The sequence below is a fragment of the Lagopus leucura genome, unplaced genomic scaffold (genome assembly GCF_019238085.1).
Source record: "Lagopus leucura isolate 7727_CA_CO unplaced genomic scaffold, USGS_WTPT01 35241-0_obj-0_obj, whole genome shotgun sequence".
Lineage (NCBI taxonomy): Eukaryota > Metazoa > Chordata > Aves > Galliformes > Phasianidae > Lagopus > Lagopus leucura.
In genome coordinates, this window is record NW_024963725.1 from 1788 (window position 1) to 3071 (window position 1284).

At 39.3% G+C, this 1284-nt stretch overlaps 1 long non-coding RNA gene across 2 annotated transcripts in view; it reads left to right on the top strand.

Annotated features, from left to right (window-relative positions):
• LOC122191304 overlaps positions 1 to 618 on the top strand; it is a 2365-nt gene extending 1747 nt beyond the window's left edge. For both annotated transcript variants that reach the window (XR_006182348.1, XR_006182349.1), the window contains one exon: positions 578 to 618. This is a non-coding gene — a long non-coding RNA (uncharacterized LOC122191304). The remainder of the gene's footprint in view (positions 1 to 577) is intronic.
• The last annotated feature ends 666 nt before the right edge of the window (positions 619 to 1284 follow it).

Consider the following 1284-nt stretch of genomic DNA (forward strand, 5'->3'; position numbering starts at 1 on the left):
TTTTTTGTTTTGAATTTTTTCTATTTCTTTCTAATTCTTTTTCTTTTGATAATTCAGTTTCCAATTCTGTTTGTTTCCAATTGTTTTTCTTTTTCTTCATGTTCCTTTTCTTAGTCATATTCCTTTCCGTATTTTATTTTCTTCAACTTATTACAATTCCCATTCCAATTCTTTTTCCTTTATTAATTATTTTTCCATTCCCTTTTCTAAATCTTTCTCTCTTTCTAAATCTGTTTCTTCTTTCCTGTTTCTAATTGTGAGAATCCTTTGTTTTTTGGCTCAAAGCTTGCTTCCTGAGGTTTTTCTTGTGATAAGACTCTCAATGATTTGTTAAGGAGGCAAGTGATGGGTGCTAACCGTGTGACAATCGGTATCACTTTGGGAACATTTGAAAGCCCCTTCCTCCAGAGCTGCTTGCCTCCGGAATAGAGTGCTCAGGAGTGTTCACTGGCAGAAGATCTGGCCTGTGACTAAAGAGCTCCAGCTTGGTATGGGAAAATTGGGGAATTATACCATCGTGTTCTGTGAAAAACAAGATGCAGATAGGCATCCCTGTTCCCTCTTGTCTGCTGGCAAGGCCCAGAAGATGGGAACAAAGGAGTTTCTGCTGAGATCCCAGAGCCAGAAGCTGCCGCTCCAAGGAGAGCTGACTCAACCACATTGGATTTGAGCTGTCACTCCAAAGACAGCTGACTCGACCACTTTGAAACTATTGAAAAGGGGCTGTCATCGCCATGGTCATGGCCGTCGTTCTCATCATTCTCCTCGTCGTCAACAGAACAATGCCTGACGACCCACCACTACTGAAGATCAAAGACTGAACTACAAACCACGCTAGATCCATGGTGGTGACTGTCTCCCTCTTGCTTCCTATAAAGACTCCTTGCTTCTTCTTCTCTATCTTTTCTATCTTTCCTATCGCCCTCCTTCCCTTCCCCATTACCCTAATTCGTAATAGCCTCCGTCCTCCCCTTCCCCATTTCCCTAATTACGATTTGTAATAAATTGGTCGGACCAACATTTGAACTGTTGTTTCTTAATCTCACGCCGGGTATATAGATAATAAAAGAACCTCCTCTCCCTCCTATAAATTGGAGCAAGACACTAATCTGCTTTGTTTTTCTAATTTTTTTTCCTAATTCTTTTCCTATTTCTTTTTCCTGTTGCAAGTTTTTCTTTTCATTGCAAGTCTTTTTCCTTTTTCTATTTCATTTTTTTTTCTTTTTTGAATCCCAATTCTTTTTCAAATTGTAGTTCTTGTGTTCTCTTTCTGGATCATTTTCT